Genomic DNA, 14,457 nt, shown 5'->3' on the forward strand with positions numbered 1-14,457 from the left:
TATAATTGTTTGTATAAGAGAAGAGGGAGGTGCTGCACAGCTTGAGCAATAATAAACACAGGCTACATATGATGTTTCACTAGCCCTGAATGTCATGGACAGGTTCCCTGCCTGAGAACATTGTCTGCCTGGAACTTATTAAATGTGTTTTTTAAATTCAAGGGCGGTGTCCTTGGAATGCCAGTCAATGTACAGGTTGAAAACATTACAGTTTAAATGGTGTATAAATATTTATTTTGTATGCTCTTGCAATTCAATACTTAACTGCATAAGGAAACAAAATACTTTAAAGCTGTGTTCTAATGTAAATGGGCATGCAATAATTCACCAGAACATGTAATTTTTACATTAATGACTGTAGATAACTATAGGTTTAACTCCAACAAGGGGATTAAACACACAGCTAAAGTTCCACTCAAAAGCTGCATATTTGTAGCTACCAAGCAGGACACAGCCGCCAATTAATGGCATGGGGTGACTGTCTAGCTCAGGAAGATGCAAGGACTTTACCTATGTCCTTAAACAACCTAAAAGGAATAAAACAGTCACATAAAATGACATGGTCAAACAAACAACAGAATAATGTTAGGAAGTACACAGCCAGGAACTGCTGCACATCTAAATAAAAATGTATAAAACACATACAGAGGCAACACAAACCATAAAAAATAAATTATTTGGCACACAACCTAAAGCATAGCAGTTCAAGATGTATCCTTGTGGTAAGGAGACAAACAAGATTTTGGAGAAATGTAGAAAGTGCATAATCACCTAATTGATGTCCTCATACGCACACAGGGAGAGTCCTAAACACCAGTACGTCCCAAACTCTCAAGGATAAATGTTGTACAAGATAATTTATACCAGGGCTTGACATCTGTCTATATATATAGCGCTTTAACAAGTTGCACTCGTTCCTAATATCATACGTTCACCAATATCTGATCTATATGGATTATTTACTTAAGATGTAAATGTTATGGTGAAGGGTAACAACATAAATCTACTTCAACACTCTTATTGAATTAGTATCAAAAATTAGACAGCAAACAAAATCTAAGGGAAGAAAAATAAAAAAATAAAGTTAGTTGTGTATCAAATAAAGATAAAAAAGCATCCAGAGGAGTTACTTTGTAGTTAATCAACAGATACTCCCCACAGAGTTCTGCTGCTAGTAAGAAATCTCAGCCTACTTGGAGCGGATGAAGCGCACTTGCTGTGCAGCACTTCTGAATCAGCCAGAATAGATGCAGATCTTTCACTTGGGTAGCGGAGATGGTTACTGCAACTAAAGTACAAAAGCAATCCCTAATAAACCCGAGTGTGCGTCTATGTGGAGCAAACAGCACAGAGACATTAAAGGGATAGTAAACCCCAAAAAAAATGTCTTTCACGATTCAGATAGAGCAGCAATGTTAAGCAATTTTCTAATTCACTCCTATTATCAATTTTTCTTTGTTCCTTTGCTATATTTATTTGAAAAATCAGGAATCTAAGCTAAGGAGCGGGCACATTTTTGGTTCAGCACCCTGGATAGCGCTTACTGATTAGTATATAGGAATATCTATTTATAAAACTGTGGTTGAGCACTGCCAACATGATGGGATCAGTATTATCATCATCATCATCATTTGTATAGCACCACTAAATTCCGTAGCACTGGGTACAGAGATAGGGGTATACAATGACAAGGATTTGTGATAAAATGCAAAACCTAACAGACTATACAGATCTAGTACAGGAGGAAGAGGGCCCTGCTCCGGAGAACGTACAGTCTACAGATTGAGGGTGCAGAGACATAAGGTTTGGGGTAGCTCGTCACATGGGTTTTAGTTGCAACAGAGAGTCAGGCAGGTCAAGAATTGTTTTGGTTAGGATGAAAGATGGAGGAGAGATGGTAAGTCTCTCTGAATAGGTTGGTTTTCAAGGAGCATCTGAAGCTTTACAAAGTTGGAGACAGTCTTATGGAGCGGGCGAGAGGTCCAGAGGACAGGAGCAGCACATGAGAAGTCTTGGAGACAGGAGTGGGACGTAGAGATAACAGGAGTGGAGAGACGTAGGTCAGAGGTTGATCGAAGAGGACGGGATGGGGAATATGTCGAGATGAGAGAGGAAATATAGTAGGAGTGGTCATTACAATCAATCTGGAGTTCCAGACAGCTGCTTAGTTTCATTGTCCCAAGAAAGTTAAACAAAACATAAAATACATAAAATTCTACTCCTAAAAGTAACTTTAAAAAAAAAAAAATGTAGTTTCCCATTTTGTGTCAACACTGACCCCAATCAGTACTCTGCTGAAACAGCTTGCTCATGCAGTCGTGTATTTTACAGATACAAACACAAAACGAAAGTGCAACAATTCTTTTCCCCTTCATGTATTCCCAATGATTTGTTACACCAGCTGCAGAGTATAAAATGCATGAGAATCTGCATTGTTATGTTTATTTGAGATTATAAAAAAAGGTTGTTTTCTGATTTGCAACCACAACCTATTAAAATGGGTTGAGTTTGCAGGTAAAAAAAATCAGATCTTTTTATTTTATCACTTTATGTACACACACTTGCTTCTTTAACTTATATCTGTCTGAAAACCAAAGCCCAATAGAGTACTTAGAAACAATGGAAATGTATATTACTTATCTCTTCTACACCCCACTGGGAGTGTACTTTCTTCTGCTGGTTGTGTTTACATTGCTTCTCAATAGCCCTTTACTTAGCTATAGAAACTTTCAGTATAGTTAGGGATACCACAGGCTAAATCAGCTATTTCAAATGCCAAAATCAGGGTAAAATATCTACTTTTAATCAATTTAAAAGGGATACTAACCCCAAATGTTTTCTTTCATGATTCAGCTAGAGCATGCAATTTTAAGCAACTTTCTAATTTACTCCTATTATCATTTTGTCTTTGTTCTCATGTTATCTTGATTTGAAAAAGCAGTAATGAAAGGTTAGGAGCCAGTCCATTTTTAGTTCAGCACCTGGGTAGCACTTGCTGATTGGTTTACTACATTTAGCCACAAATCAGCAAGTACTACCCAGATGCTTAACAAAAAATGGGCCGGCTCTAAAGCTTACAGTACTGCTTTTTCAAATAAAGATAGCATGAGAACAAAGTAAAATTGTTAATAGGTGTAAATTAGAAAGGTGCTTAAAATCTCATTCTCTATCTGAATCATGAAAGAAAAAAAAATAGGTTTAGTATCCCTTTAAATACACTCCAGCAAGTAAAATGGATCATTGGGAACAAATTAAACTAGAGAATGTTTTTGTTTTAACTGTCCCTTAAATATTTCTCCATATAAACCTATTTTCAGCACAACTGTATGGTCTTTGCCCTCTGGGCTCCTAGGAATCAATATTTCACAGCAAGAGTATGTGGTCAAAACAATTCACAGTAGATTTATATTGTTATATTAAAGTAACATAGATGGTAACAACGTATCACAGTGCGCAGCTAGGTTGTCTGGCATTAGCAAGTCACTGAACAGGTTCTGCTTACAGGTAACACAGATATAGCTATTAAACAAACATGAAAGCCAAAATCAAATCTATTAGAGCAGCAATTTTATGATATTTTCAATTTATTTCCATTATCAAATGTATTTTGTTCTCTTGGTATCTCATTGTTGAAAAGCATACTTAGGTAGGCTTATGAACCGGAATGCACTACTGAGAGCTAGCTGCTGATTGGTGGCTACAACATATGCCTCTTGTCATTGGCTCAGCCAATGTGATCAGTGAGATCCTAGTAGTGCATTACTGCTCTGGAGCTGACGTTAAAGGGACACTGAACTCAAATTTTTTTCTTTTGTGATTCAGATAGAGCATGAAAATGTAAGCAACTTTCTAATTTACTCCTATTATCAAATTGTCTTCATTCTCTTGGTATCTTTATTTGAAATGCAAGAATGTAAGTTTAGATGCTGAACCATTTTTGGTAAACAACCTGGGTTGTCCTTGCTGATTGGTGGATAAATTCATCCACCAATAAAAAAAAAGTGCTGTCCAGAATACTGAAACCAAAAAAACTAAGAAGCCTTCTTTTTCAAATAAAGATAGCAAGAGAACGAATAAAAATTGATAATAGGAGTAAATTAGAAAGTTGCTTAAAAGGACCAGTAAACACAGTAGATTTGCATAATCAACAAATGCAAGATAAGACAATACAATAGCACTTAGTCTAAATTTCAAATGAGTAGTAGATTATTTTCTAACACACATTTCAAAGTTATGTCTATTTCCACTGCCCCTGTACCATGTGATAGCCATCAGCCAATCACAAATGCATATACGTATAGTCAGTGAATTCTTGCACATGCTCAGTAGGAGGAGCAGGCGACTCAAAAAGTGTAAATTTAAAACTGTGCACATTTTTTTTTAATGAAAGTAAATTGGAAAGTTGTTTAAAATTGCATGCTCTATCTAAATCACAAAAGAAAAAATTTGGGTTGGGGGGGTTACCTATCAAAACTAAATATTTATTTTTAGTAAGAAACCCACGTTATTGATCTGGACCTTGGCAAAGCCATGCATGTCTATTTCTGAACAAAGAAGATCCCAGAGAAGCTTTTACAACCATTTGTATTACGATTGCACAAGCAATAATAAGATTAAAAAAAAAAACAGAAAAGTAAAAAGTATGCAGGGTTTTTTTTTTTGTTTTTTACTACACAGTTACATTTTATATAACAATCTGAAAGTATTAAGTATAGTTTAAAATTAACTTTGTCTGTTTTAAAAAGAGACCTATTTATTTATTTTCAGGCTTGTATCTTGCTAATAAAAATAAAAACAGCTTTTACTTAAAGGGACAGTGTACTCCAGAATTTTTATTGTTTAAAAAGATAATCCCTTTATTACCTATTCCCCAGTTCATGGTTAAATATATATATTCATATATTTTTTACCTCTGTGATTACCTTGTATATAAGCCTCAGCAGATTGCCCCTTATCTCAGTTCTTTTGACAGACTTGCATTTCAGCCAATCAGTACTGACTTGTAAATAACTCCACGGGAGTGAGCACAAAAGTATCTATATGCCACACGCGAACTAGCACTGTCCAGCTGTCAAAATGCAGCATTCAATGGTTTAGAAATTAGCATATGAGCCTATCTAGGTTTAGTTTTCAACAAAGAATACAAAGAAAACAAAGCAAAATTGATGATAAATTAAATTGGAAAGTTGCTTAAAATTGCATGCCCTATCTGAATAAAAAAAGTTTAATTTTGACTAGACTGTCCCTTTAAAAGGTGCATTAAACACTTTGAGAGTGTAATATAAAATATGTTTAATTGTAAATAGTAAAACAACTTTGCAAAATACTTACATTATATAACTTTCTCCCCAATTCCCATGAGTTTCTATAAAATAATGTTGCAACCTAGGTTTCCCATATCTAATCTATTCTGCTGAAGACAATTATTGAGACTTTAAACTCTGTTAAATAGTCACTTTAAAGGGACATGAAACACAAAATCTTCTTTCACAATTCAGATAGAGCTCTGGTTTTCAAATCAGTTCTCAGGCCTCCCCAACAGTCCAGATTTTCAGGATTACCTTGGATGAGAGCAATAACCATGTTTACTAATCATCCGATTATTTCACCTGTGCTCTAGTCAAAGGGACATTAAAGGGACAGTAAACCTTAAAAAAAAATGTTATATAATTCTGCACATAGTGCAGAATTATATAACATTACATTAGCCAAACATTTTAAATCATAATATTGCCTTTTTATTTTTAAAAAATATCGCCGTTTTACAGACCCGCTCTCTGGTCTCTGCTGAGCGGGTCTGTTGTTTTTTACTGAGCGCATCGGGCCAGCTGTATAGTCACAGCCCGGCCCGACCGCGCCATTAGACACAATGCAGCTCACTCCCGCTGTCAGACAGAGCAGGAGTGAGCTGCATTGTGTCTAATGGCGCGGTCGGGCCGGGCTGTGACTATACAGCTGGCCCGATGCGCTCAGTAAAAAACAACAGACCCGCTCAGCAGAGACCAGAGAGCGGGTCTGAAAAACGGCAATATTTTTTAAAAATAAAAAGGCAATATTATGATTTAAAATGTTTGGCTAATGTAATGTTATATAATTCTGCACTATGTGCAGAATTATATAACATTTTTTTAAGGTTTACTGACCCTTTAAACACTAGATAAATGCTGGATAGAATGATACATTCAAAGGAAAGAGTCTGAGAAGAGCATGTGGATGTATTTAAGTTCCATGGTCTGTTTAAATATTGACAAAATAAATGTAAAGTTTTAGTATCTATAAAACAGCGGGAGCTGCCATGTTGTAACTTAGGTTACCTTCTCTGCTTCGACCAATTAGAGAAAGTAATAAATAGGTCACTAGCGTGTGCAGCCAATGGCTATGTGGAATATAACAGTGTTCTGCACTTCCATTTCTAACAGGAATTGAAAAGCTCACAATTTCAGAATGGAATTACAGGAAAAGGGGGCAAAATAAACAAGGAAAGTATATTGCAGAGTTGTTTTTAAATTTACAATTTATAATGTTATATTACTATCTCAAAGTGTTTAGTGTCCCTTTAAGATATCCCCAAAATGTGGCCTGTTAGGGAGTCCTGAGGACAGGGTTGAAAACCAGTGAGATAGAGGATACAATTTTAAACAACTTTCTAATGTACTTCGATTATCAGATTTTCTTTGTTCTCTTGGTATCTTTTGTTAAAAAGTAGGTAAGCTCAGGAGCGTGCACAAGTCTGAGCACTGTGTGGCAGACGTTTTGCAAGAATGTTATATATTTGTAAAACCACTAGAAGGCAGCATTATTTCCAGCCATGCGGTGCTCCAAACACCTACTCTTTATCAAATTTGATAATAAAAGTAAAATAAAAACTTTTTTTAAATTGTATATAGAAAGTAAAACGTTGCACTTCATTATAAGTCCGTATAATGTTCTCAGGCTAATCTTAGCTTCGCTATATCTAGCATTTACTTACGGATTATCACCCTTTTAACTTTTCCATGTGAGATTTTTCATTTATTTTGTTTTCGCTCGTCACCAATTTATACAAGTAGCCTGCACCCACACCTGACAAACAAGTAACGATCACTGATCTCATATACATGTGAGTATTTGTTTCTGTATTTCCCTATATCCTAATAATGAGCCATCCTATATTCCATGGAGCAGGTGTAGGGTCCTTACCTACTGCAAGCTCTGATGTGACACTTTATGTGAACAAGAGAAAGGGATTTGGAAACGGTGAGTGTTCTTCTGTTATGACGGATGTCACCTGTCAGATGAGAATTACTGACCTATAACGAGCTCCAGCACAGAACGTAGTCACAACACTTTCAGACAGACACACCTGTCATACCCTAGTTACGTCATCTTATTAGAGTTGTATTAAAGTGAAACTGTGATAATTACAGATGTGTGTATTTTATAAAGATGAGAACAAGCAATAGCTTTAGTGGCTAACAAACACTCATCTGCACTTGACAAGTTTAGCAACGTGCAGTGGACGCTATCAATAGAGAGCACAGTGGTACTGATTCATTGAAGGGACAGTCTACTCCAGAATTGTTATTGTTTAAAAAGATATAGATAAGCAATTTATTACCTAGTCCCCAGTTTTGCATAACTAACACTATTATATTAATATACTTTTTGCCTCTGTGATTTCCTTGTATTATTTAAGCCTCTGCAGACTGCCCCTTATTTCAGTTCTTTTGACAGACTTCTATTTTAGCAAATCAGTGCTGTCTCAGAAATAACTCCACAAGAGTGAGCACAATGGACTAGCACTGTATCGCTGTGAAAAACTGTCAAAATGCACTTATATATGAGGCAGCCTTAAAGGGCTTAGAAATTAGCATACAAGCTTTCAACAAAGTATACAAAAAGAACAAAGCAAATTTGATGATAAAAGTAAACTGTAAAATTGAATTCCCTATCTGAATCATGAAAGTATAATTCTGACCAGACTGTCCCTCTAAGGAATTAGAAACCTCTACAGCTGAATAAAGCAGTATCCACTTCCTATAAGATCTTGCTTTAGAGAGATAACTCACAGGTTAGTGAATCAGACTTAAAGGATAACAGACATCAGTGATCTGACCCCCTATAGGGATACAGAAGCGTTTGGTGTATTACAAATAAAGATGATATAATCTGTGACAAGTCAGCAAATTGTGTAACTAGATCCAAGGTACAATAATTGTAGTAGCAAACAACAATCACTGTGTAAGAAATGTCACAGCCATTTATAACAGACATGTCAGCCTCCTCTCATTACCCACTGAGGACAGTTTGTGGCACAACTAGGTTCATATCACTGCATATGTCGTTACTACTTAGTGGGCTCATACACATCACTATCGTGGCAGACACCTACCAGTGGGGCTGATCATTGGATATAAAGTGCAACCCTGGCCTGTCACTAGTTAGCTCCTATCGCGACATACATAGCACTGCTGTGACATGCTGCCTTATATGCTAAATTATAACTGGGGATGACCAAGTAAAGAAGAAAAACAACCTGGCATGTCACACATTGTATGCATGTCGCGATATACATCACACTGTCGTGATAGCTGCTTTTACCTGTCACTTGCACTGACCCCTGGATGTAAAATGGCGGCTTAGCAGGGGTTCTGACGTTAGCTTCACATCCACAGCTCACCGGCAGCCGTCAATAACAGAAGAGCACGGTTCCCGGGACAAAGTTAGTTGTCCCGGCCGGAACACGGTAAACGTAAAGGCAGGGAGCTGACAGGCACCGGCTGAACCTTCCCTGGGAACTTCACTGACGTGGTAAAGCAACCTAACCTAACAGGGAAACCGTGACGTTTCACCAATCAGGGAGCCTTGTTCGATGACGAACAAGTGTTTGATCCAATAGTAATTTAGGGATCCAGTAAATGGGCAGATTGATGTGTAGCTGTCTGAGCAGGGTAAGCCAAGGGGCGTTGCTAGATAAAAGAAACAACCAATGATAATAGGATATGGAATGATTGACAGACGATTCAGACCATAGCTGAGACACCATTACTTTGTGATGCGTGACGTAGCCACTACCTGGGAAATAGGGAAGTAGTAAGGGTTGGTAGCACTGCGGGCTTGTTACTGCTGTGCTACTGTAGGTATTGGTGCGGGGCTCTCTACTGCAGTGTTTTTCAACCAGTGTGCCGTGAGTCAGGTGTGCCACGGCAGACTGACAACAGTGTGACATATTTTTTAAACTTGTTTTTTACTCCCAGTGCAGGGGTAGTTTGTAGGAGGCATGGCATAAGAGCACAATACATACAGTATGTGTGTGTTTGTGTGTATGTATATATATATATGTGCTGTATTAGGCTACTACATACAGTATGTGTGTGTTTGTGTGTATGTGTATATATATATATATGCTGTATTAGGCTACTACATACAGTATGTGTGTGTTTGTGTGTATGTGTATATATATATATGCTGTATTAGGCTACTACATACAGTATGTGTGTGTTTGTGTGTATGTATATATATATATGTGCTGTATTAGGCTACTACATACAGTATGTGTATGTTTGTGTGTATGTGTATATATATATATATATGTGCTGTATTAGGCTACTACATACAGTATGTGTGTGTTTGTGTGTATGTATATATATATATGTGCTGTATTAGGCTACTACATACAGTATGTGTATGTTTGTGTGTATGTGTATATATATATATATATGTGCTGTATTAGGCTACTACATACAGTATGTGTGTGTTTGTGTGTATGTGTATATATATATATGTGCTGTATTAGGCTACTACATACAGTATGTGTGTGTTTGTGTGTATGTGTATATATATATGCTGTATTAGGCTACTACATACAGTATGTGTGTGTTTGTGTGTATGTGTATATATATATGTGCTGTATTAGGCTACTACATACAGTATGTGTGTGTTTGTGTGTATGTGTATATATATATATATGTGCTGTATTAGGCTACTACATACAGTATGTGTGTGTTTGTGTGTATGTATATATATATATGTGCTGTATTAGGCTACTACATACAGTATGTGTGTGTTTGTGTGTATGTGTATATATATATATATGTGCTGTATTAGGCTACTACATACAGTATGTGTGTGTTTGTGTGTATGTATATATATATATATGCTGTATTAGGCTACTACATACAGTATGTGTGTGTTTGTGTGTATGTGTATATATATATGCTGTATTAGGCTACTACATACAGTATGTGTATGTTTGTGTGTATGTATATATATATATGTGCTGTATTAGGCTACTACATACAGTATGTGTGTGTTTGTGTGTATGTGTATATATATATATATGTGCTGTATTAGGCTACTACATACAGTATGTGTGTGTTTGTGTGTATGTGTATATATATATATATGTGCTGTATTAGGCTACTACATACAGTATGTGTGTGTTTGTGTGTATGTATATATATATATATGCTGTATTAGGCTACTACATACAGTATGTGTGTGTTTGTGTGTATGTGTATATATATATGCTGTATTAGGCTACTACATACAGTATGTGTATGTTTGTGTGTATGTATATATATATATGTGCTGTATTAGGCTACTACATACAGTATGTGTGTGTTTGTGTGTATGTGTATATATATATATATGTGCTGTATTAGGCTACTACATACAGTATGTGTGTGTTTGTGTGTATGTATATATATATATGTGCTGTATTAGGCTACTACATACAGTATGTGTGTGTTTGTGTGTATGTGTATATATATATGTGCTGTATTAGGCTACTACATACAGTATGTGTGTGTTTGTGTGTATGTGTATATATATATATGCTGTATTAGGCTACTACATACAGTATGTGTATGTTTGTGTGTATGTGTATATATATATATATATATGTGCTGTATTAGGCTACTACATACAGTATGTGTATGTTTGTGTGTATGTATATATATATATGCTGTATTAGGCTACTACATACAGTATGTGTATGTTTGTGTGTATGTATATATATATATGCTGTATTAGGCTACTACATACAGTATTTGTGTGTATGTATATATATATATATGCTGTATTAGGCTACTACATACAGTATGTGTGTGTTTGTGTGTATGTGTATATATATATGCTGTATTAGGCTACTACATACAGTATGTGTGTGTTTGTGTGTATGTGTATATATATATGCTGTATTAGGCTACTACATACAGTATGTGTGTTTGTGTGTATGTGTATATATATATGTGCTGTATTAGGCTACTACATACAGTATGTGTGTGTTTGTGTGTATGTATATATATATATATGCTGTATTAGGCTACTACATACAGTATGTGTATGTTTGTGTGTATGTATATATATATATGCTGTATTAGGCTACTACATACAGTATTTGTGTGTATGTATATATATATATATATGCTGTATTAGGCTACTACATACAGTATGTGTGTGTTTGTGTGTATGTGTATATATATATGTGCTGTATTAGGCTACTACATACAGTATGTGTGTGTTTGTGTGTATGTGTATATATATATGCTGTATTAGGCTACTACATACAGTATGTGTGTGTTTGTGTGTATGTGTATATATATATATGCTGTATTAGGCTACTACATACAGTATGTGTGTGTTTGTGTGTATGTATATATATATATGTGCTGTATTAGGCTACTACATACAGTATGTGTGTGTTTGTGTGTATGTGTATATATATATGTGCTGTATTAGGCTACTACATACAGTATGTGTGTGTTTGTGTGTATGTATATATATATATATGCTGTATTAGGCTACTACATACAGTATGTGTGTTTGTGTGTATGTGTATATATATATGCTGTATTAGGCTACTACATACAGTATGTGTGTTTGTGTGTATGTGTATATATGCTGTATTAGGCTACAATGTGTGATTTTTTTTAAATTTTGGTATGGTGGTTTGCCACAGGATTTGTTAATGTAAAAAAGTGTGCCACGGCAAAAAAAGGTTAAAAATCACTGCTCTTCTGTACCTGCGGGGTGAGGGGCAGATGTCTGATTCTAGAAAGTAACCCATCTCTGGGGAGAGGAGCAGCTCCTCTTCTAACCAATGGTCAGGTGACCCTCTGTTACTCAGGGGCAGTATCCTGGCAAGTTAAAGGGACACTGAACCCAATTTTTTTCTTTTGTAATTCAGAAAGAGCATGCAATTTTAAGCAACTTTCTAATTTACTCCTATTATCAATTTTTCTTCGTTCTCTTGCTATCATTATTTGAAAAAGAAGACATCTAAGCTTTTTTTTGGTTTCAGTACTCTGGACAGCACTTTTTTATTGGTGGATGAATTTATCCACCAATCAGCAAGGACAACCCAGGTTGTTCACCAAAAATGGGCCAGCATCTAAACTTACATTCTTGCATTTCAAATAAAGATACCAAGAGAATGAAGAAAATTTGATAATAGGAGTAAATTAGAATGTTGCTTAAAATGTCATGCTCAATCTGAATCACGAAATAAATTTTTTTGGGTACAGTGTCCCTTTAAGGTTCAGACAGAGTAATAAAAGGAAAAGATCAGAACTTGTGTCTCTCACCCAAAAAATATCCAGGTATCCTTGGGTATTCATGTATGTTGTCTTCTACAACACAATAATGCACCTATGGGTATTGTGTGTGTTTTGTCATGTACAACACAATCATGTACCTATATATATTGTGTGTGTATTGTCATGTACTACACAATCATGCACCTATGGGTATTGTGTGTGTTTTGTCATGTATAACACAATCATGTACCTATGGGTATTGTGTGTGTATTGTCATGTACAACACAATCATGCACCTATGAGTATTGTGTGTGTATTGTCATGTACAACATAATCATGCACCTATGGATATTGTGTGTGTATTGTCATGTACAACATAATCATGCACCTATGGATATTGTGTGTGTATTGTCATGTACAACACAATCATGTACCTATATATATTGTGTGTATTGTCATGTACAACACAATCATGCACCTATGGATATGTTGTGTGCATTGTCATGTACAACACAAACATGCACCTATGGATATTGTGTGTGTATTGTCATGTACAACATAATCATGCACCTATGGATATTGTGTGTGTATTGTCATGTACAACATAATCATGCACCTATGGATATTGTGTGTGTATTGTCATGTACAACATAATCATGCACCTATGGATATTGTGTGTGTATTGTCATGTACAACACAATCATGCACCTATGGGTATTGTGTGTGTATTGTCATGTACAACACAATCATGCACCTATGGGTATTGTGTGTGTATTGTCATGTACAACACAATCATGTACCTATGGGTATTGTGTGTGTATTGTCATGTACAACATAATCATGCACCTATGGATATTGTGTGTGTATTGTCATGTACAACATAATCATGCACCTATGGATATTGTGTGTGTATTGTCATGTACAACACAATCATGGACCTATGGATATTGTGTGTGTATTGTCATGTACAACACAACCATGGACCTATAGATATTGTGTGTATTGTCATGTACAACACAATCATGCACCTATGGATATTGTGTGTGTATTGTCATGTACAACACAATCATGTACCTATGGATATTGTGTGTGTATTGTCATGTACCTATGGATATTGTGTGTGTATTGCCATGTACAACATAATCATGTACCTATGGATATTGTGTGTGTATTGCCATGTACAACATAATCATGCACCTATGGATATTGTGTGTGTATTGCCATGTACAACATAATCATGCACCTATGGATATTGTGTGTGAATTGTCATGTACAACATAATCATGTACCTATGGATAGGCTTAGCATAATTTTAAAGGTGAAACTGGGACCACCTGGCATGGTGCCAGTGAGGGTGTGGTCATGTACAACACAATCATGTACCTATGGATATTGTGTGTGTATTGCCATGTACAACATAATCATGTACCTATGGATATTGTGTGTGTATTGCCATGTACAACATAATCATGTACCTATGGATATTGTGTGTGTATTGCCATGTACAACACAATCATGCACCTATGGATATTGTGTGTGTATTGTCATGTACAACACAATCATGTACCTATGGATATTGTGTGTGTATTGTCATGTACCTATGGATATTGTGTGTGTATTGCCATGTACAACATAATCATGTACCTATGGATATTGTGTGTGTATTGCCATGTACAACATAATCATGCACCTATGGATATTGTGTGTGTATTGCCATGTACAACATAATCATGCACCTATGGATATTGTGTGTGAATTGTCATGTACAACATAATCATGTACCTATGGATAGGCTTAGCATAATTTTAAAGGTGAAACTGGGACCACCTGGCATGGTGCCAGTGAGGGTGTGGTCAGGGGCATGATTAAGGGCGTGATAATTACCGTTTTTTTTAAAGTAATAGCTTTTATGTGTGTAATGTTTTGTGGATACTCTACC

General features: G+C 35.9%; 1 protein-coding gene across 9 annotated transcripts in view; it reads right to left on the reverse strand.

The window, feature by feature from the left end:
- The window catches only part of GBF1 (golgi brefeldin A resistant guanine nucleotide exchange factor 1), a 365,751-nt gene extending 356,961 nt beyond the window's left edge, over positions 1-8,790 (reverse strand). For all 9 annotated transcript variants that reach the window (XM_053691965.1, XM_053691964.1, XM_053691962.1 and 6 more), the window contains exon 1: positions 8,581-8,790. The gene's annotated coding sequence lies outside the window, so the exon portion shown is untranslated. The remainder of the gene's footprint in view (positions 1-8,580) is intronic.
- Between the last annotated feature and the right edge of the window lie 5,667 nt (positions 8,791-14,457).

This window comes from Bombina bombina, chromosome 9 (genome assembly GCF_027579735.1).
Source record: "Bombina bombina isolate aBomBom1 chromosome 9, aBomBom1.pri, whole genome shotgun sequence".
NCBI lineage: Eukaryota > Metazoa > Chordata > Amphibia > Anura > Bombinatoridae > Bombina > Bombina bombina.